Genomic DNA, 23,882 nt, shown 5'->3' on the forward strand with positions numbered 1-23,882 from the left:
GTAACGCTCCTTTTTTATGGAAAATTTCAAAATACATCAACATAAAAAATGGAGCAATATGTAAATGGACTTCCAAATACTCTTTGCGCAGTTTTAACAGTTATTACTGTTTTGCTAATCTTGTTTCTTTGCATTCACTCCACCTGGAATATTTTTTAAAACATTCCAGATATCAAAGCATTTCATTAGTAAGTACTTTGGGCTGCATCTCTAAAAAGGACTTTAAGGAAAGCATAACTATAGCAACATCATTACGAAATTAACAGTGATTCCTTAGCGTCTTCTGATCGTCAGTCAGTGTTCAATTCCCTGATTGTTTCAATGACTGTTTTACCCTTCGGCACGTTTGAATCAGGTTTCCAGGAGGATCTTTACACGATCCTTCTCAATCTCGAAGGTCATCAGGGAAACTCACTAAAAGAAAATGAAATAAATATATTTACCGAGATTGGCAGGAAAAATAAATGTAGTAATGTCCAGGTTTAGAGTAACCATATTGGTGAAAATGTGCACAGTTATAACTTTACGCAAGGTAATTTGAGGGTTGCAATTGAGATATCCTTGTACCTGGCCATTATGTTTTAACAGATCTAACCCAGTGAGCAGACTGCCATGTACAGTCGTACAGGTTGTACAGTGCACAACTGGACTATATATGAGAGAAAGTAGTCACAGTTGTATGTTATTTATTCAGATTCTTTTCCAGCAGACAGTAGGAAAAAGTCCCACTCTTACAAAATCAGCATAATATGAAAATTTATTGACAGAAGCATGGAAAAAGTGACACTTTCTCAATTTGTACACCATGTTGCATGAGCTAGTGGTAGTCCTGCATTTGTGCACAAAGAGTATTATTCAAGAGGTGGTGGCATTATTTAAAATAGCAAAAGGATGGTGATGATGATGTCAAGCTCCTGATATGTAATGGCACAATTTTCTAGATGTATTGGGCACATTTTGAGGTCGTGAGAACAATATTTGAGCAACTCTGTCTGGATTTAAATACCTATTCTCTCGCTTATTAACTCTGTGATCCTAAGACATGTTACCTAACTACTCTTTGCTTCAGTTTCCTCATCTGTAACCTAGAGATTAAAGAATTCCTTTCTCATGGGATTTTTGCAAGGATTAAATGAGTTATTATATAAAGAACTCAGAACATTGCAAAGAGCCTGGGACATTGTAAGAGATGCATGTACTTCTTATGTTGTTTTCATTATTAGTATTCATATTATTATTTTCTCACACCAGTGATGAATAATTTGAAAATGTTAATATTTCTAGCCAATAGTTAGCAATAATTTTTTTATAATTCTTACTTTATAGGAAAAAGACAAATTATTATTATTTTAAATACGATTTTAATTAAGACTGATTCTAGTATAAGTTTGTTCAGTATATTTAATTCTTCTATGGATTCTCTATGTGAGTCCTCTGCCCACATGTTAATCACGGTTAAACAAATATGAAAGTACATTTTATTTTTAAAGATTTTGCGAAAAAAATGTTTACATGATCATGAGCTTCTTAGGCTAATTCACATACCAAGGTGCTTACTAAAGAATAACTAAATAACATCTTTTCTATCAGAAATAAAGTTTTAAAAAATGAAATCATTTAAAAAATATTGAACAAAATCCGAATGTAATTTATGTATAGCAAAGATCATAAAATTTCAGTCCTATTCCCAGAATCAGGAGTTTATGTAAAACTCCCTTTGCAAGACGTTTCCACAAATTATAAATGGAACACAAATAACTTAGAAGGTAAACTGTAGAAACAGCTGGTGCAATAAAAGTCTTGAAATCGTGACATGCCAAAGGCTAAAGTTTATCACACACACTCATGATTGATTTATTCCACATGCAGGACTTCAGACTCCAAAATTTCATTTCAAGGCTAAACTGTTGGTCCAGCCACGTGGGACAGAGAGGTCCTAGAAGAGTCTGCAGAAGACAGCGTTCAACGCTCTTCAAACTCACATTCTCTGCAGACCTCCCATCTCTGATTTCTTTTTCTTTTTTAAAAAATTTTTATTGTAGTAAAGTTGATTTACAGTGTTGTGTTAGTTTCAGGTGTACAGCACAGTGAATCAGTTATACATATACATGTAGCCACTCTTTTTTAGGTTCTTTTCCCATGTAGGCCATTACAGAGTATTGAGTAGAGTTCCCTGTGCTATACAGTGGCACAGTATATCTATTTTATATAGAGTAGCATGTATATGCCAATCCCAATCTCCCAATTTATCCCTTCTCCCCCATCCCCTGGTAGCCGTAAGTTTGTTGTCTACATCCATGACTCTACTTCTGTTTTGTAAATAAGTTCATTTGTACCCCCTTTTTTTAGGTTCCACATGTAAGTGATACCATATGATATTTGTGTGTCTGACTGTGTCTGAGGTACTTCACTCAGTGTGACAATCTCGAGGTCCATCCATGTTGCTGCAAATGGTATTATTTTGTTCCTTTTTATGGCTGAGTAATATTCCATTGTGTATATGGACTACATCTTCTTTTTCTTTTTTAAACATTTATTTATTTATTATTTTTTTGCCGTACGCGGGCCTCTCACTGTCGTGGCCTCTCCTGTTGCGGAGCACAGGCTCCGGACGCGCAGGCTCAGCGGCCATGGCTCACGGGCCCAGCCGCTCCGCGGCATGTGGGATCTTCCCGGACCGGGGCACGAACCCGTGTCCCCTGCATCGGCAGGCGGACTCTCAACCACTGCGCCACCAGGGAAGCCCTGGACCACATCTTCTTTATCCATTCCTCTGTTGATGGACACTCAAGTTGCTTCCATGTCCTGCCTATTGTAAATAGTGCTGCAGTGAAATTTCTGCGGCACTATTTACTGTTATCTCTGTTCTATTTTCTGTTCTTTCCCTGGGTATATGCCCAGCAGTGGGACTTCTGGTTTTCATTGTTCTCCCCTACTTTTCAAGGACATATGGGCATGGGGTCTACCTCCTCCCCCATCACTGAAATGATGGATTCATGCTGGGAATCTTCAAGCAGGAACGGGCTTGGCCGTGTAACTGCCACCCCCCGGCCCCGCCCCCAGTGTAGATGCTGCGTGTCCCCTGAGCCGATGCCTTCTTCCCCTTGTGGAAGGTGACAAGATGGGGTCTTTGTCCTCGTAGCTGGGAGCTGGCACCTGGGGGCTCTTGCACCCCAAGTAAGGAGTCCTTTACTGGGGAAGGATGGATTGGGGTGCTGAAAGGACCAGGTCTGAGTTTCAGTGCTGCAGGGAAACTCATCACAGGCAAATAGACAGGGAACCCCTTGTCTCTGCCCTGGTTGACAGGTGGATTCCCAGGAAAACAAGGTGATGCCCACCTGCAAGTCTGGGAGATGTGCCAAGGGTTCAAGGTCAGGGTGAGGAAAGTAAGACACACAGCAAGCAACAGGGGCATAGAGGCACTTGAGAAGTGATTCTGTGAGTCTTTCACCCATCTGTGAACCGGGGGGAGGGAAGATTCCCCCGGTGTCATGGTTCCTGGGTTATCACCTGCCAGGTGGGGGAGAGAACCCATCCAGGAGGACCCCGGAGTGTTTGTTTTTGCACAAGTTCAAGGAGGATGCAGCTCCTTGAATACAGAGCTGGCTCCAGAGATACCGCTGAGTGAGCAAATAGGATGCTTCGAAGCACAGATGATTCCGGTGGGATGGAAATGTGTTGTAGAAATTCAGAAAGATCTGGAGAGTTTGCTCATTTGATAATGAGCATTTTATGTTATTTCTCTTTTTCATAAATTTGCCATTGAAGCAATCTCTTTGGTTTTTTTTTTTTTTTTTTTGGCCATTTTCTACTTTCTGTTCTTTCTAGTCAACATTATTCTTACTTTTGATAAGCCATTTCCTTCTTGATATTCACAACTTGTCAGTTAAAACTAAGAAGTATGGATATTTCAGGGAGTATTAGTAATTCTTTCAAGGGCTGAAGGGAACATGTGAGTCATCATCCAGGCAGGTAGGCTGAAGGGTTAAGGCTTCTCCAAAGACAAGGCATAATTTTTTTCTTTTTTATTGAACAATAAAACAAACAAACAAAATCTAATGCCAAGATTTCTTTTTAGGTGTGACTGGAACTTGAAGTAAAGGACAGTATCAAACGAATGCATATAATAGAAATCTTTAATCATCCACAGATCATGTGGCCTCTGGACCACACCTTAGTATTGGGGTTGGTTACCAAGGGAACCAACCAAGATTTAGAGGGTTGGAACTTTCAGTCCCACCCCCTGATTTCCTGGGAGAGTAGGGGGGCTGGAGTTTGAATCAACTACAAACGACCAAGGATTTAATCGATAATGTCTATGTAATAAAGTCTTTTTAAAAATCCAAAAGGAGGGGTTTGGTAGAAATTCCTGGCTGGGGAACACATGGAGATAAGGACATGTTGATAATGAAATGTTGTGAATGTTTATTGCCATAGAAACATGTCCTAAATGCTTCCTGTAGATTAAGTTCATTTAATTTTCACAGAAATCCCACGAAGAAGTAACTATCACTGGGCCCATTTATAGATGGGGAAACAAAAGCACCAGGAGATTAAGAAACACATCCAGCCCAGCAATTACACCCCTAGGAATATACCTGATAGAAATGAAAATATATCTTCACACAAAAGTGTATACAGGAACGTTCACAGCAGGATTATTCATCAGAGCCAGAAGTGAAAACAACCCGGGTGTCCATCCACTGATGAATGGATAAATACCACGTGGTACACCTGTCCTCTGGAATATTATTCAGCCACGAAATCAATGAAGTTCGGACGCACGCTCCCCCATGATGAACCTTGAAAACATGATGCTAAGTGAAAGAAACCAGACACAAAAGGACAAATATTGTATGATTCCACTTATATGAACCCTCCAGTGATGCAGCCGCTATGGGAAACCATACGGAGGTTCCTGCACTTATATAACCTTCCACTTAAATGAAATCTCCCGAAGGGAGATTAGTAGCTGCAGGCTAGGGGAAGGGGGATGGGGAGTCACCGCTGCTGGGCATGGGGTTTCTTCGGGAAGTTCCAAAAATGATTAGCAACCATCATCACTGGGATTAGTGACGATGGTTGCACCACTCTGTGGATATCCTAAAAGAACCACTGAATTGTGTACTTTAAGAGGGCACTCTTTTTGGTATTCAGTTTATATCTCAATGACGATGTTACTCTAAAAAGAAAAATAAAGGTGTCCAAAGTCACAGACAGAAGTGACAGCTCTTAGAGCTGGAGTGGAATCGGGCTGCAGTATGTGTGCTCCTAGCTTCTCTACCATGGACCGTTTATTCTTAACGATAATTGAAGAGAGACAAGATTTTTCACTCTATGGAGAAAACGAATCCCTGCTCTGAAGATTAAAACCACTGTAATCCATGGATGTTTTCAAAATTAGTTTCAGTTGCTGCAGCTGTTTGGAGACCCATGGAGGACAGTGTGTGTGCTGACCTCATTTACTATCAGCATCGGGGAGCTGATTTTATAGTATTCTACATAAACAGGTGTGATAAACTCGAATTAGAAAACAAATTACAGAAAAAAAATGAAAGAAAGCAAATTACAGTTGACCCTTGAACAATAATGGGGACTTACAGGTGCTGACCCTCCTCGCAGTTGAAAATCTGCTTTTAATTTTTTTAATGTAAATTTATTTGTCTTATTCATTTTATTTTTGGCTGCGTTGGGTCTTCGTTGCTGCGTGTGGGCTTTCTCTAGTTGTGGCGAGCGGGGGCTACTCTTTGTTGCGGTGTGTGGGCTTCTCACTGCTGTGGCTTCTCTCGTTGCGGAGCACGGGCTCTAGGCACACGGGCTTCAGTAGTTGTGGCTCACAGGCTCTAGAGCGCAGGCTCAGTAGTTGTGGCGCACAGGCTTAGTTGCTCCGCGGCATGTGGGATCTTCCCGGACCAGGGCTCGAACCCGTGTCCCCTGCACTGGCAGGCGGATTCTTAACCACTGCGCCACCAGGGAAGCCTTCATTTTTAATATTTGACTTCTCCAAAACTTAACTATTAACAACCTACCATTGACTGGAAGCCTTACTGGTAACATAAACAACTGATGAACATATATTGTGTATGCTATATGTATTATATACTATATTCTTATAATAAAGTAAGCTAGAAATTATTAAAGAAATGCAAATCAAAACTACAGTGAGGTCCCACCTCACACCCATCAGGATGGCCATCATTAAAAGTCTACAAGTAACAAATGCTGGAGAGGGTGTTTTGAAAAGGGAACCCTCCTACACTATCGGTGGGAATGTAAATTGGTGCAGCCACTATGGGAAACCGTATGGAGGTTCCTCAGAAAACTAAAAATAGAGTTGTCATATGAGATGGCAATCCCACTCCTGGACATATATCTGGAGAAAACCACAATTCAAATGGATACATGCATCCCTATGTTCGGAACAGCACTATTCACAATAGCCAGGACATGGAAACAACCTCAATGTCCATCAACAGATGAATGGATAAAGAAGATGTTGTGTACATATACAGTGGAATATTACTCAGCCATAAAAAAGAACAAAATAATGCCATTTGCAGCAACATAGATGCAACTAGAGATTATCATACTAACTGAAGTAAGTCAGACAGAGAAAGACAAAGACCATATGATATCACTTATACATGGAATCTAAAATATGACACAAATGAACCTATCTACAAAACAGAAACAGACTCACAGACATAGAGAACAGACTTGTGGTTGCCAATGGGGAGAGGGTTGGGGGAGGGATGGGTTGGCATTTTGGGGGTTAGCAGATGTTAGCTATTATACATAGAATGGATAAACAACAAGGTCCTACTGTATAGCACAGGGAACTATATCGCACTAATAAGAGCAGTTGGGTCAGAGGAACCTGGAAGTTTTTCCTGGATCTTCCATCAAAATGTCTTTGATTTTCGGCAAATAAACTCTCCGGAACCTCGGTTTTGTCATTGGTAAATCTAGATTATTAATTAACTGGTTACTCAAAACAATGGCTTAAAATTATCATTTATTATCCGTCTTGGGTCTGGTTGTTGCCCACGGGTTCTCAGGCATCTCTTCCATGACTGCTGTCAGTTACGGCTGCTGCCCTCTGAAGGGCGTCCTCTGTGGCACAGACATGGCCGTGATGTTGACCCCCTGCATCGACTCCTGCTTTGCTCCCTAGTTCTAAAGTTCTAAGTGTTTGATCTGGGGGCACATTAACTTCTTGTTACCTCAGTCACCTCATTGGTAAAGTTAGTAAAAGTCGTGAGTTAATAAGTAGTAAGGGCGATAAGTAAGTAGTAAGTAGCTGCCCGGTAGGGCTGCCCAGAGTGTTCAATGACATGCCCCGTGCGCTGTTTGTTAAAGCCGTGTCTGAAGGTGGCAAACACTTTATCAATTAGGTGCTAATATTTTGAGGATGCTGATGAGGGGCTATGGACATGATCCCTCCCTGAACCTCACACTTGGATCTGAGCAACACATTTTGGTCATGATAGAGGTTTTTATGTGGGACACAGACACTCACATGTGGTTCTGTGAAGACCAGCTGTACGGCCCATTGTCGTCGCTCTTTTGCTTTCATAAAAGAAGGTTAATAGAAAAGGTGTACCTGGCCCTGAAGTCACTATGGGCTGGAATTTATTGAGGATAAAGTAATTCTATTAGTGCTCCAAAATTCACCTCCTGACGATGGAATAAAAGGATAGGCGGATTTATCCTTCTGTGTGTCTCCCTGCCCTTGAGGTATGTCTTTTGAAAGCTACAGGTACTTTCTCTTCTTGAAACATTTAAATGTGTCCCCTTTATATCAGTAATAGTTGAATTAATGGAGGTGTTCAGGGCAGGCAGGGGACAGGCTGCATGGCATGAGTCCTCGCCTCCTTCAGTGGGTGTCAGTCTATAAAAACACCATGTCGTTGGTTGAATGTCAAGTGGATTAACATGTCAGACCTGGGAACAGTTGCCTTGTAGCATTGTAGCATTTAGAGAATGGAATACCACCCTAGCTTAGCATCTCGCTTATGGTTAAAATATCAGGATTTACATCTTTCTTTGCCACAAGATTATTTTTCAACAGCTTTAAAATCCTAACAATACGACAGTGTCTTCTAGACCTTGTCCGCAGAATTCTTGAAGCAGACCGGCACCCGGTAACAGACGTATTTAGCCAGATTCATATGTATGTGACTGGGCAAAGACGAATAGCTCTCCAATGGAGCATGAAATGACTTCAATCTGTAAAGCTCGGTGTGGTCTTACCTGCCTGGCCCTGCCTGGGCTTCATCCCGCGACGTAAATTTGGAGAAGTCTCAGGGGTCAGAACCTGAGAATAGGCAAGATTCCCCTCCCCATTACATATAACACACTCTTTAGCTTTTCCTTCGGAGCACGGACTACAGATGGAATGAGATAATCATTTGTGCAGTTGGTTTTTCTTTGCAAAGTCGTACCCCTCCGTATAATACTAGCTGGAAAGGTGAATTCAATAAAAGAGCAATGGGGAACTATCAAGTGTGCCCCCAACTAAAGAGAACAGCCATCACTCACCTCCAGTCAGCCGTCTCCATGCAAGAAACGGGACCCTAATTAATTACTCTTCCATATTTTAGTGGGAAAAAGGAGGTGCTATTTTTACCTGCAACATTCTGATATGTAACATGTTCATTTAACTAAAGGATACACACCATGCCAGGCAAACAGATGGCCCCTGGGCTGTCACTTTGCAGAAGACAAATGTCTGTCTTACTACTGGTCCCCTAGATCAAAAGGAGAAAGACCTACAGCATCTCCAGACACTAGCCGGATCACAGAAAAGAGGTCCAACCTGTATTTATTCAATGAACGTATCTGACAAACTAGAAACCACCATGCAAAGCGTTGGCATCCTTGGGCAGGGAATGCTATTTACCTGAGTCGAGAAGTGTAGGAAATGCCATTTATTTCTAACTATGGCTCGCTTAGAGTTATTTCTAAGTTCCTCTGAGTTTGTTTTCAATTTCTTATTATGAGACAAGGGCATATAGTTTGTGGATGGAGCACCGTTTCAGGAAGGACAACTCAGTTTTCAAAAGCCACCCAGGTGGAGAGAGCACCTTTTCAGAGTTCTTTGTCAATCTTTGGGATTTCGAGGTTAGAGAAGAAGGGTCATTGGCTTCTTTTGGTTTCCATTCATCAGACATTTTGAAAAAGCCTTTCACTCATGCCCCTCATGGATGAGTGTGTCACGAATCAAAACCTGCACAAAAACGTTGAAGGAACAAGAATGTCATTAGTGTAAATGTCAGTGCTTTCGTTCCATTGGACATCATTTATTGTTTGGAAAAGGAGATCAAAGGAAGGCTGAGAAACGCACAACCAAAGCCCAGAAATGGGGATGTGGTCTGAATCCATCAATGACGAGCTCCCAGAGAGGTTCCGCTGGAAGACACACTGGGATTGGCTGCTCTCTCTGTCCATTTCGATCCCCCGACCCCTGCCCAAACCCAGACCTGGTTTTGCAACGGGACTGCTGTTGGCAGCCTGCTCCCAGATCACCAGCCCTCTGTCTCCCTGTGAATCCCATGCCAACAGAGACAAATTGTCCAGCAAGATCGTCAGTGTTTTTTCGACCTATAACCTGATGCGGTGGCATCACCTTTACTGTCATTCTTATCCTTCCCCTGCTGTGGTGTCAGCCTTCTTCTCCGGAATCTTGTCGCTGTGGGGCTGATCCTTCACGGGCTTGTGAGTGAAAACTGGAGCTGGTGGTGGTGGACCACAGGGATTAAGCCATAGAAGTTGCTTCTTCCTCCCATCCTCCATCCCTCCTTCCTTCTCTCAGAGGGCATATCCAGGTCCTAGCATCCGACTGCGCGTTGCTGGCTCAGTGACTTTGGGCTGGCCTCCCTGAGGCTCCGTTTCCCCACCAAGTCATGGGAACCGTCCCATTGCCCTTGAATTGTGGCTGGGAGTTTATAAAGACGATCAGGCAGGATGACCACACGTTCACTTGTTCAAGGAATATTTGCTGATGGCTGACTGTACAAGATGGGGGAAGGCGAAATAGAGGTTTTTCTTAACTCCACTCATTTAAGCAGCACCTTCATGATTTGGGGGTCTCTGCAGCCCCAGTTCTTAAGGAGACCATTGGATGGGAGAAGGCGGCCCTGCCTCTGGATGGTTTCCCATTACTGGGAAGGGCCTGGGGAAAGGGCTCCCGGTGGGGAGAGGGTGGGCTCTGCCTCTGTCGCCTAGGGCTGGGGGTGCTATCGTCCACACAGCTCTGCCCCACGTACTTGGATGGGTGAGCCGGTCAGACATACCTCTTTGAGACAGTTACCTAGAGACGGGAGTGGCCAAGAGAAAGAGGTGTGCCCCTCAAGCACCTTGGGGACAGTGACCAGTGACGGGGCACCCCTTTTTTGTGGCCTCTCCCCAGACTTGGGCTGGACTGGCAATAGCTCCTTGGGGGCAGGGTCTTGTCGGGGAGGGAACACCTCCTCTTTGCTGCTTGGTGGTGCCGGGCAGGCTGGTCCTCAGGCCTCCAATTCCCAGGCTCCTGCCGGGAAGGGTGGGCACCTGTGAAAATAAATATAGGAAAGCTCATTTTAAATGGAGTCAGGACGCCCTGAAGGAGAAACTCACCCGTACAACTTGTTGCAGCCTATATAACCGGCAGGAAGAAAGGACATAAGAATATTACTCTTCTATTGGTAAAAAGGAAGACATTTTTCACATAGGAATTTTATCTCCTGCTTTTAAAAAACAAAAAAAGGGAGGGGGCTTCCCTGGTGGCGCAGTGGTTGAGAGTCCGCCTGCCGATGCAGGGGACGCGGGTTCGTGCCCCGGTCCGGGAAGATCCCACGTGCCGCGGAGCGGCTGGGCCCGTGAGCCATGGCCGCTGAGCCTGCGCGTCCGGAGCCTGTGCTCCACAGCGGGGGAGGCCACAACAGTGAGAAGCCCGTGTACCGCAAAAAAAAAAAAAAAAAAAAAAAAGGGAGGAAGATCCCTTCCTGCCCCAGCAACAAGGCACTAACCCCCAATTGCAGCCAATGAGGGACCGCCACAGCCTTGAACTCTTGTTCTTCTCCAATAAACGTTTGTTCAAGACAACCCTCCCCAATTTCCTCCTAAAACCTAACAAAAGCAAGCCCACCTCCTTCGTTCTCCAGACCCACCTACGACTCACCATCGCTGGCCGGTCCTGAGTCGCAGTTCTCTGCTATTCCTCAGTAAACCCATTTTGCTGCCGAAAAGAGCTGCCTATTTTATTTTGGGGGCTGGCCCAGGTTTTTGGTGCTGGGTGGGGCCCACTGACCAGGCTGCACCCAGGCTGGCGGCGCTGGGTGGGCACAGGGACGCACAGCACGACCGTGCTGGCTCTTTCTTGCTGCTGGGTGGAGCTGGTGGACAGGGCTGGACCCCAGGATCTCCTTGGCTACATGCAGTGCCAGTTAGGGAAGGGGACTTCTCCCCACTTTGTCTTCACAAAAGCCCGATTAGACAGTCAATGAAAAGATGTTGCCCTTGCATCAGCAAACAGAGGGTGTTGCAGCCATCAAGCCATCGCATGACAGCTGCCCCTACAGTGAGTGCTAAGGAAACTCAGGATAGAAGCAGGATGCCCCGTCATCAGGCCATCAGCCACTTCAGCCAGCACCCCCAAAGCAGTGCACCCTGAGGAGACTGGCCCTAGATAGCTAAGGTGCGTATCAAAGGAACGATTCCAATGAGCCTAGACTTTTGCAACGTCCCATATATAGAAATGCACTATGGGACTTCCCTGGTGGTGAAGTGGTTAAGAATCTGCCTGCCAATGCAGGGGACAGGGTTCGAGCCCTGGTACGGGAAGATCCCACATGCCACGGAGCAACTAAGCCCGTGAGCCACAACTACTGAAGCCCGTGCGCCTAGAGCCTGTGCTCTGCAACAAGAGAAGCCACCTCAATGAGAAGCCCACGCACCGCGACAAAGAGTAGCCCCCCTCGCCACAACTAAAGAAAGCCTGCATGCAGCAATGAAGACCCAACACAGCCAAAAATAAATAAATAAAATTTTAAAAATGCACTAAATCCTTTAACTTGAGGTGTCTGGTTTTCTTTAATTAACAGTCATCTTTTGATGTTCTGACTACCTGGTTTCATTGCAAAAACCCCTATGTATCCTGGCTCATCCCTTACCTCTTCAGAACAGTCCCTCAGAGCTATCTGAGAGTCCTGGCTGCCACCCGGGCTTGAAGTTCTCAGAAAGTCCACTGAATAAAACATAACTCTCAACTTCTGGGTTGTGTACTATTTTTAGTCAACAACCCCTAAACGTTAGGTGCCTGGGGATTTTATCGCTCTACCTATGGCCCACTTGTCCCAAAGTGACCATCAGCAGTGTTCTACCACCTTGAATCCCGAGGATGTTATGATCCTTCCCACAGTGAGAGCTAAGGAGGAGGAGGAAACGTCGCCATTGCATCATTGTCGCTTTTCATATCTTCTGAAATCATGGGGGAGAACAGGTTCATATCAGAAAATTACCTCCTTCCATCCAGCCCCTTCTGGAAAATGGATGGTAGAGCCCATGACTGTTAGTGTTGTACCTTTTGTTTCCTACAGCTCTTAGGGAAGTGCTAACCAAACTTATATCAGAAACGTCGATGTCTTCTTAGCAAAGGGGCCATGGAACAGAGGGCATTAGCCCGCCGTGGCCCCCTTTGCCTGGCAAAGCAATAAAACTATTCTTTTCTCCTTCACCCAGAACTCTGCCTCTGAGATTCAATTCGGTGCTGGGGTACAGAGATTGGATTTGGCTTCAGCAGGAGGAATTTACATGATAATCTGATGTCCTGAGACAGTCCTAACAGGGACCAAGTGGTTGCCTTGTAGTGGCTGATATCCTTTCAGTGAGACCCAAACGGGTAAGAATACTCCTGGGTTAGGTGCATCCTGGCAGATGTTTTACTGGCTTTGTCAGGGAGCAAAGTCTTCTCCATAGAACAATCACGTTGTCAAAAAATCGCAATGATGATTACCCTGTAAATGGCACCGCTAGGAACTGGTGGAGAGGGCTAGAAGGAAACGTGCCTCACCATTGAACAAGGGGTCCAGATGCTTCCGGTTATAAGGAGAAAAATGTCTGCAGTTTGATTATTGGGACCTGTGTCATCCTTGTCCACTTCCTAACTGCAGGCCCAATTTTTCTATCTGTAAAAAGGGATGCTGTATCTAAAGGTCAGGATCAATTGCAAAAAGGCTTTGAATGCACTTAGGCAAATGGCACCCAGGTAGGCTATTGATCTGTAAACTTGCCTTTGCTGGATTTTCTGAGTAGACATTTACAAGTGGGTCCTCTTGACATTTGTTCTAAAACCTGCTCCCTTCATAGAATCTATCTTCCTTTTAACCCTCTAGATAGTTTACTTTTAATATTTTGACCTTATAGATGAAGCAAAACCCCAAATAAATCAACATTAGGACTTGTTAGCTATTTCAATAGTTTGCTGACAGAAGAGTATTAAGTATATAGCTTGAGCTTTGAAACGAAATAGGTTTCATTTGAATTTGCTGTATTAATACTCTCCTAACAGCCACAACGAAAATTAACTTTTCTGTGTAATTCACTTGGAAGACAAGCAGCATTGTCCACACCCAGCAACCAAAGCAGAGGAATGACCAGTATTTAAGAAGCTTGTATCCTTTTCTAAAAGGAGCTTAGACTTATGTTTCATAATCAACATTTCCTGACATGGCCCAAATAATTTTGTTGTATTTGCACTCATTCAGAGATGAAAAACAAGGGGTTAAAATAGTTCGGGAGTTGTTCATTCTAAATTGGTATCATATCAAAAAGGCAATTCTCAAAAGAAGAGATAAAAAAAATCCTTATAAGCACATGAAAAAAAATTCATCATTGACCGGAGAATCAATGAAAATAAATAAAAGAATAATGAAAAGTTTTACTTTCAGTCATGGCAAGTTAGGTAATTCTGCGATCATTCTAAGGTAATGAACCCTTTCTTTGAGGACAACAAAAAAGAGTGAATGCAAATGATAGCCAAAGTTTATTAACAAAGAATTCCCAAGCTAGTATCTAGAGTTTTACAGAGACCCGGGGTCGGGGGGATGGTGATCCAGGATTCTGAGACCTCCTTACCTCTCTGGAGGCCAATTTCAGAGGAATTATTGGATGTACTGGAGCCTGAGAGGTTCATTTCACAGCTGTGTGATGAGGGGGAAAAGGAATAGGGTTTGGGAATACCTGGATGGGGCCTTGACGATTCCCCCCACATTGTATCTGGGTCAGGAAGGGAGCATCTTAGGAGAAAATGTGACCCAGACTTAGGTTTTCCTTCTCAAGGACAGCATCTCAAGCCCAATCCCCTTTCATTAACTTTTGCTTTTCCTAGATAGATAGAAACAGATCTAGACTTAGGTAAGGAGAGACTTTATGCCTAGTGATTACTGAAACAGGGGAGAAGAACCACTGTGATAGGGGAAGGAGCTATTGTAATGGGGAGAATGTTCCAATCTGAGATCAGCAAACCTCTCAAAGTGCGGGCAGAAAAGGGGCTTTTCTTTTATAGGGAGGAGTCCACAAGGCTAGGAAGGATCTGGTGTCAGAAGTGGAATAAGCCCAGGGACGGATCAGACAGTTGATCAGGACTGTTTTTCCCAGAGGTCAGCTGATTGTCAGGGGTGGTTGTTAGGAGGGGCTATTCCTTGTTCTAATGCTCAAATGTGGGACAAGTTTTAGGGGCTCGGGGAAAGGAGAGAAGCCGGATTCAGGTTTGCTCAGGTTGAACTAGTGGGAATTTTGGCCAGATTGGTTGGTGGGAACAAACAGTTCCGCTAATCATTCACCAGACAGTGAATGGGAATTTGGAGGGCCTGTGTCTGGCCTGTCCTACGTAGACACGGGGTCATCTTTGGGTCTTATCTAAGTCATATGGGGAAGGGTGACTTCTAGTTTTTGCAGTGATACATAAGAGTAGGGAATATTTCTTGACCATCACTGTTTTCCAGGAGCACAGGTCTCACTTAAAATTCAACACTGTCAAGATCCAGACAGGTAGACACACATGCACGTGGGATTGCAAACCATCATGAGAAAAAAGAAAGTTTGGGAAATCACGTGACAAATGTTAAGAGTGGTCTTTCTGGGTGCTGCCTGCAGATTCTTTTTCTTTCTTCTTGTGTTTCTGCAGATATAGATATATATATGCATGAGATATATAGATAGAGAGATAGATATCTATATAGATATAGATAATATATAGATAGTAATATATAATATTACTATAGTAATATATAATATAATATATATTATATATTGTATAGATATATTTAGATATGTATAACTGGTCTATTTTGGGTTGTTACAGGGTCAAGGGAGAAAATACGTATAACTAGAATAACAAAGCCTAGCACAAAATAAGTGCTCAAATTTACCTGTGGTTACTCATCATCACGGTCATGGAATTAAAATATTGTGGAAAAGCTACTTTTCAAAGAACAAAAGAGAAAGATTAGTATCTTACGAGACTTTCTATTTCTACCATGGTTTCCTCATAGGAGCAAAGCATGCCCAGACCTCGACTGTCACTCCTCTAAACTAACGACAGTGCATGAATTGGTCATAAATCCCCCCTTGGACCTTTGGAGCACCTCTGAGGAAAGGCAGTGGAAGACAGGAAAGCAGCCCACAATTTATTACTGCCATTACTCAGTGGGGTAAGATTCCTTACACTGGCAGATCCAGGCTTGTCTGTGCCATAACCATGAGTACCTTCTCCTATCCAGAGCCACCCGGAGAAGACTTGACTGTGTCGTGGTGCCATCTTGCCACCTGTGGATGTTTCGCTGAGGCTGCGAACTTGATGCCAATGCTTTTTTCTTCTGACTGGAAGCTCTGGAAGCATCTTAGAGGCTGTGTTTAGGATCCCCTTTCCTTAAATGCTCTGGATTTTGTTTTCTCTCAGTTTGTCCTAAAAATGAGACAGGGAGGGAAATATTTCAGACAAGTTGATTTTGTGATTCTCACTGGGTAATTGCATCTGGTGACTCAGGGCTCTGTTTGGAAGCCCGGCATGTGGGCTGTGTGAGAACTCCTGACACGCCTGGGAAGATGAAGGGGACTGTGTTCTTGGCCATTTCACTTCAAGTTGAAGGTGAGCCTGGTCACTTGGGACAGTGTCTTCACTCAAGGCTGAGAAAGTTCACAGGACGGCTTGGCCCCTGAAGCTGGTGAATCCCGGAGCTGACACTCAAGTCAAATTAGAAAGTAAGAAAGGGGGCCACTCATACATCCAGAGGAAACTCTAATTCAAAAAGAAACATGCACCCCAGTGTTCATTGCAGCACTCTTTACAACAGCCAAGATGTGGAAGCAATCTAAGTGTCCATCAACAGGTGAATGGAAAAAGAATTATGCAGTACATATATACAATGGAATATTACTGAGCCACAAAAAAGAATGAAATAATGCCATTTGCAGCAACATGGATGCAACTAGAGATTATCATACTCAGTGAAGTAGGTCTGACAGAGAAAGACAAATATCATATGATATCACTTATATGTGGAATCTTAAAAATGATACAAATGAACTTATTTACAAAACAGAAAAAGAGTCACAGGCATAGAAGACAAACTTATGGTTACCAAAGGGGAAGGGGGAAGGGATGAATTAGAAGTTTGGGATTATAGTACTATGTATAAAATAGATAAACAACAAGGACCAAATGCATAGAATAGGGAACTATACTCAATACCTTGTAATAACCTATAATGGAAAAGATCTGAAAATGAGTATATATACACACGTATAACTGAATTACTTTGCTGTACACTTGAAACTAACACAGCACTGTAAATTAACTATACTTCAAAAAAAAAAACAAGTGTGCCACCGAGTAGAAAACCAGGTTATGGGCGTGGGCTTTGAAGTCCATCCAAGTTTATTCAAGTGGAATAACATCTGTGGGCCTTCGTTTCTAGTTTCTTGTTTGTAAAATACATCTATTACTAGAGCCTACTTCACCAGCCTCTGGTGAGGATTAAATGAATTAAGATGTACAGAACCTTAGAACAGTGCCCTGCCCATAGCAAGCCCTCATTAGGTGTTGGTCATTATTAAATTTCAGCCTGTGAGCCAAAGCCAGCCAATCGAGTTCTTGTAAAGGATGTTATTTTCTGTACAATATTATGTGTTTCTCATATGCATACACGAAACATGCAGAATGATGAACAGTGGCTGTTTCATTTAGTATTTTTTGTGTCTTTTAACTCCTTAGTACTGCATGTAAACAGCAGGTAGCCTTTCTATATCTACATCCATATCTGTACCTATAACTGTATCATCTATAACTATGTATCTTCCGGTGTTTATTCTAAAACACGACATAGGGAAGTACGTTTTTATTCCTACTAACGTAAACATGAGCTTTCATAATCCACTCTGTGTCTACACCATTCCTGCTCCTGCCCCATTTTGCATCATCCAGAAAACAGACCACTGGACCCTGGACACTGACAGCACATTAACAAGCACATATTAGGTGTGACAAAGGGGCTTTTCTACTAGCTTCATTGGAAATATCACTGGGTGATTAGAGGACACCAGCTAATGACTTTGAGTAAGCATTTCTTGCAATTAGTAGTGACTAATGAAAAATAAATAGGGCAGTAAATCCCACTGCTGACATTACGGTAGGGAACTTCACTGGCCTGAATAGTCCTCAGTTTAGAACTTGGAAGCAGCACCAATGAGAGGTCCCTAGATTAGGACAGTATTGAACACGGGATAAAGCTTTTATTGTATGCAGCCAAATGGCCTGGGGTCATGCCTCTACTTTGTCATTTACTAGCTGAGGGACCTTGGGTAAATTACTTAATCTCCCTGGGCCTCAACTCTCTCATGCGTAAAATACGGTTCCTGATAATAGTATGACCCTCGCACATAGGGTCACGCACGTGCTGTTAGTATCATTAGGTAGAGTGTATCAGTCAGGTTCTTGGCAGGAGACAAATAGCACATTCAAAGGGAGAAACTGGAGTGAGCTAATACAGGAAATACTTGAAGAAGGGTGGACAAAGTCAGAGGAGCTAATAAGACATGGCACAGCGCCTGGGACTATGCACAAGCATAGCCATTTCCACCTCCAGCCTTGAAGGGAAGAAAAGTAAGTGTTTACCAGACCCAGTGAGAGCTGTGGCCATGGGAGAAGGACCCACCAATGGAGGCACACTCTTCCCTGGAGTAACAGAGACACCACCGAACCATGGCAGGAAGACAGAGAGGGGAGCAAATACCCCGACCTCTCTCTGCCCTCGTCCTTGGCACACCTGCCCATGCCTCTATCGGCTACAGAAGTCAGAGGGCAGGGAGGTTAGGGGACGTGGTACAGCGAGGCTAGGCTCCTGAGCTCAGAACAGGGCAGGGATGGGAAGGATGGGCAGTGCATCCGGAGGGGTGAATGGGAACTACCCGACCCAGAGGACAGTTATCTTCAAGGTCAGCTGCTATAGACACTCAAGGCGAAGAAATGGAGGAAATATTGCCTATACAGTGATGTCTCTCTTTGCTAAGAGCTGATCAAGGGACAAATATTGCTGTCACCATCACTCCCTTTTTAAATCACTTTCCTGTGGTCTAGCTAGAATCCGAACTGGTGACCATCCTCTCAAGAGCTGGAGACTAGAAACAGCAGGAGCATTTCTGTAATGCTTTGTAATTTACAAATTGCTCTCGTGTATTGACTCACTCTTGAGCCTCATAATGAGATCGTCTCAGTTAAATATTCAGAAACATGTATACATGAAGAAATTGAAGCATGGAGAGTTTCTTTGGCTAGGGCTAAGACTCACGTAATTTAGAGATATTGAGGTAAAATTATTCTAACATAAAATTAGCCATTTTAAAGTGGATAATTCAGTGGCATTGAACATGTTCACAGTGATGTGCAAACCATCACCTCTAATGAGCTCTGAAACATTCTCATCAGCCCCAAAGGAAACTTCGTACACATTAAATCGTCATTTCTTCATTCTTCGCCCGTCTCCGGAAACCACCAAACTGCCTTCTGTCTCAATAGATTTGCTTATTCCGGCATCTCATGTAAATGCAATCACACAATATGTGGTCTTCTGCATCTGGCTCCTTGCACTCAGCGTCATATTTCTGAGTTTCACGCATGTTGTAGCAGGTGTCAGTGCTTCATTTTTTTTTTTTTTTTTTTTTTTTGGCTGCGCCATTCGGCTTGCAGGATCTTAGTTCCCCAACCTGGGATTGAACCCGGGCCCCTGGCATGAAAGCCCTGAGTCCTAACCACTGAACTGCCAGGGAATTCCCAGTGCTTCATTGCTTTTTACGGCTGAATAATATTCCATCGTATGGGTACGACCCACTTTGTTTATCCATTCATCCATTCATGGATATTTGGGTTGTTTCCATCTTGTGGCCATTGTGAATAGTAGTACTGCCATGACTTATTGTGTAATTTTAACCTATGTCTTTTTAGAAAATTCATGGAGATGATTTGAAGACCTAGCTTTAGAGCACAAGATCTCAAATTTATGCCTCCCCTTCCTTGATTCAGCAACACGCTTGGAGGGCTTTCAGTGGGGAGCAGGCTCTGTCCTAGTTACTGGGACACAGCAGTGAACAAAATAAATCCCATCTCTCGGGGCACCATCCAGTGACTTAGGTGATGAATACAACGGTTCCACAGAGACACACCGGCTGATGGTAAGAGCTGCGGAGAAGCCGGCCAAGGGAGGTGAGAAGCGCCATGGATTGGAACAGATGGCCATCCCATACTGAAGACTCCAGAGGACGTTCTCTGATAAGGTAACATTTCAGCAGAAGCTTCATGGAAGTGAGGGCAGCAGCATTTCAAGGGAAGAGTGCTTTAGGCAAAATCAAACCCAGATTCAAATCCCAGCTCTGCCAAAAGGCAGCTGTGCTCCCTTGAGCAAGTGATACAGGCTCTCTGAGGTTCAGTTTCCTCCTTTGTATAATAGGATAAACAATGCCTGTCTCGTAAGGCTGTCTTCTCGGTACATTGAGAATGCTGTAAATGGCTCTGCTTTTCAGCCGTTGGTTGTTTCGATGCAGGGCGCTCTCCACGGTGCATTTAAGGGTCTGGCAAATGCTTTGAGAACAAAACTGGAGGGTAGCATTTACTTCTCTGTGCTTCTTTCTCTTCAAGATCATGGCCCCTCCAGTGCCGGCTTTTTTTTGGCCACCGTGAAGACAATTTTTGCCTCTCCATGCACATGGGATTGCTAAAAGCTGTACTGGATTCTTATGATATTTAGTTCAAAATACTCTCTAAACACACGCCTGATGGAACCAAAGCTAATTGCGCAGGTACTTCCCCAGGTGGGGAGGCCAGAAGATCAAGGACAGTAGCCAATTTCAGGTAATCGGAAACAGCAGCAGAATTCTGTATATGTCATTGCCCTTATAACATTTAACAGTTTTTGTTAAAGGGCCATCTCTTCCTTTCACTCTTAAAACGTTTGCCAGATTTTGCTTTAAACTGAGATGCTGGAAAATCCACTTCTACGTAAGGAAAAACAGCCTTCCCTGCTCAGATAGACATTTATCTAGTGGCTGCTGGGGAGTTTACCGCTGAATCCCCTGAGTGGTAAGTTATGTGAACAAAGATGCTTGGGAATATCCATCCTTCAAAGAACCGAGGAGTGAGAAAAAAAAGATGGACGTAGAAAAAAAAATCTGGTGCAATTATTCCATATCATCTGCTCTCGGGTCATTTCAGAGACTCAATGAGCTGCTCGGTACTTCTGAATTGTGATTTCTCTGAACCCATCTGCTTCTCTCAGCGCTGCCAAAGTATCCTCTTATCAGGTTGTCGGGGCAGTGATGGCCTTTGTGAATTACCTCCCCAAAGCCCACGCTGAATAGGAAGTCACCAAGAGAGTGACGTTTACAAGATAAGGGCTGCCCTCTCATGTCCCAGCATCATGTATCGGTCTTGTCTGTTCTGGGTTTCAGGGGGTTCGATGGTTCTCTTATGAAGCTTTGCCATTTGGAAGAGTGCGGCTGCCTCTGATAAGAGACATCAAACCTTACAAGTTTTGAGATAGGACTCAAACGCCTCTCCCTCCAGTGGGGATGTCTTGTTTTACAAGCTGTCGTAACTCTGAGCCCCCAGTCCTTCTTCCCTTGTTGTGCTAGATTTGGATATCGACCCCTCTTTCATTCTCCAATAACAGGCTCTTTGCTATCCAAGACCGTTATGGAAGGTATTGGAACTGGTGGACTTCACGGGAGTGGCCAGCTTTGGAATAAGGATGTCCAAAGTTGATGAGGAGAAACTGACCAGGCAATGGACCAGAAGATGGCTGGATAGGCGTGGGCGGTTACATGTTTAAATTCAGCCCTGGCCTCCATCACTTATGAGACAATCAGTGAACCTCACCGTGCCTCAGATTGCTATGGATACAGAGAATTACTAGTAACACCGATGGCAGAGCCTTGTTGGAAGCATTCGGTGAGAAAATGCGTGCAAAGCTCAGTGCTTGGCCCAATCCACACCGACCTCTCCTCTCTGTAGTAAACATGCCACGCCAGGAACAAATCTATGTCTTCTGTTAGCTATCTACTGATGCCGCTTGATCAAACCAGAGTTACTTACTGTATCCCTCCTCCGTGCAAGGCATGTTCTAGGAGGACTGACAACTTGAGAAACATATTTCAATATGATTAAAGACAATTTTTTTTAATGTATTTGCTCTGATGGATGAGCTCGTGAGCAGTCAAGAAACCCTGAGGTTTCCAATCTCCCAAGTGGTCCCCTGTCCTTAAAAATCCAAGCTCTGAGGGGGTCCCTTCACGTAAAACGCGGTGTGACGGTTGCCCCCAGAGTCATATAACTGAGTGGTGACCTCACTGCGCCTGCAATTCAGAATTCTTTCTGCCACTCCTGAACTTTCTCGAGCAGGGAAGGAGTGGAGGAAGCTGGGGTGACCAGGGAAAGTAGACGAGGTGTCCCCCTTTCTGCCATTTGCCTTTCCTTTTTCCACTCAACATCTGGTCTGTCTGGGACAGAGAGAAGGGACCAGACATTTCACAAGTGGCTTTGCAGACAAATTCCTTTACGGATTCTGGCACCTGCAGTCGTCTTCTCCCCATTGCTTGAATTCAACAGAAACAGATTTTACTGTTCTAACCTCGGGACATTTTGGAATCTAGAAAGCGGGTGGTGCCCCAAATCAGGGGTGATCTGGATAAGAGACTAACGAGATAAAGTCACTTTATCTCAGACTCCTAAAATAGTCATAAAAATACACAGTTGCAGGTGCTGGGTTTCTAGGCTCTTCCCGGTTGCCCGGAAGCTCAAAAGCCACAAAACGGGCCATTGCTATGAGGGTATGCAGGAAAGGAGGCACAAATCTGGATTGATTGAAAATCTCCCTGTTTTTTTATGTTGGTGACAAATGTAATTTAGTTTTTAATATTGTGCAGGTCCACACTGAAAGAAGCAAGGGAGGCTCAGAACAGACCTTTGAGAAGCAATGTAGCCTGCAGACATCAGGGTAAGACCCCCAGCATCGAATCTGGTTTGAGATTTGAGCTGCAAGGAGTTTTTTCAGATGAGTGGTCTGGACGCTGTGAGCACAGCCGGATGAACCCAGGGTCTGTGGGTTCTGAGTGGCTTCCTCCTAACTCAGGACCATGGAGATGGGCTCCAGCTACTGAAGGCATGGACTTCACATCTGAGCCCAGAGGCACAGAGCACAAAGCCTCCCAGCATATTAAGGGCAATATCAGTTGAAGATGGATGGATGTCTTTCCATCCTCTGCTAACGTCTCAGCTCTGCGAGGAATTTAAGCCTCAGCTTTGCATTACAAATTTAGGAAGGGAACCAGTGATAGGAGCAAAGTCGGTATAAACCTTTCTCCTGAGAAACGCTGGAAGCCATGATCCAGTAATGATGCGTGGATGTGTTGCCCCTTAAGCCAATGAAACATATACGCAAACAGAGTCCATGAATACACAAGTTGTCTGTGTATTAGGTTAAGGATATTTTTAATGTTTCATGTGATGTCTTGTCATCCTAAATAGACGTAAGAAGTTTGTTTAGTGATAAAATAAGGAGAAAACCACATTGGACTTGAAGGTCCATTGATCCTCCAGGGACAGAAATGAGGCCAGTCTTTTTCGAATTCCAGGTGCTACTAGAATCTGCTGGTTCCAGACGCTAACATGTTCAGAGAAAGAACGGTCTCTATTTCATGGTGGAGGGACTGAGCCCAATTGACCCAAGTTGAATTCCTAGCTCTGCTGTGGACAAGCTATGTTGTATCCAGCATGTATCTTAGATTCTTTTTCATCAGTGAGGATGATATCAATTTTTATATGTTTCCATAATTTCAAATAAAGTATATAATCCTGACTCAGGTTGTCTTAAGCAAAAAGCAAGTTTCTCTTATTCAACAGCAGGAAGCCCAGCTGACAACAGGCTACAGAGCTGATGGATTCAGAAGCTCAGGGATGTCGTCCAGGATCCAGGCTCTTTCTGTCTCTCTGGTCTACCATCCCGGGCCTTCCCTTCATCCTCAAGCAGGGAGAAAGACTGCTGTAGCAGCATCTAGACATAACTGCATCTAGACAGAATATTCACTGGGAAAAGAGGAACCTTTTCTTTCCAATGGCTTTTTATGGAATCAATGCATTTTTTCTTCACCAAGGACTTCCCAGTAGAACTTCCTTCTTCTTGGCAAATGTCAAGTCACATGTCAATGGAGGAACCGATCAATGCCAATGAAACCATTTACCATGACACCTTAGTTGTACCTCCGGAGCTAGAGGAGGATGGAGCTTATGGCTCTGCACTGGAGTTGTGTCATCTGGACAAGACTGGGACTCCACTCCATCAAGAAAGAGTGATGAT

This window comes from Phocoena phocoena, chromosome 13 (genome assembly GCF_963924675.1).
Source record: "Phocoena phocoena chromosome 13, mPhoPho1.1, whole genome shotgun sequence".
Taxonomy (NCBI): domain Eukaryota; kingdom Metazoa; phylum Chordata; class Mammalia; order Artiodactyla; family Phocoenidae; genus Phocoena; species Phocoena phocoena.